This window comes from Cricetulus griseus (genome assembly GCF_003668045.3).
Source record: "Cricetulus griseus strain 17A/GY chromosome 1 unlocalized genomic scaffold, alternate assembly CriGri-PICRH-1.0 chr1_1, whole genome shotgun sequence".
NCBI lineage: Eukaryota > Metazoa > Chordata > Mammalia > Rodentia > Cricetidae > Cricetulus > Cricetulus griseus.
The window spans coordinates 200,875,702-200,875,987 of record NW_023276807.1 but is presented as its reverse complement, the minus strand read 5'-3'; positions in this window follow the sequence as shown (position 1 = coordinate 200,875,987).

Genomic DNA, 286 nt, shown 5'->3' with positions numbered 1-286 from the left:
CAACCTCTGGCAATCTTAAGCTATTGCCCTGCAAGTTCCTAGTGACCACTGATGGTCAAAACCCACTGACCTGATCCCAGCACGTTTTTCCAAGTGTGGCTATGAGTCCCCAAATCCAGTCAGAAGCAATGGATGTTTATGTGTATGAAAACTTAGAGTGCAGTACCTGTGGAGGCCAAGAGAGGGCACTAGCCAGAGTTATAGACAGGAGTCAGAGGCTGGTCTTGGGTGCTGGCAACCAATCAGAAGAGTACATGTGCTGGCCCGTGGTGGTGCACTCCTATAA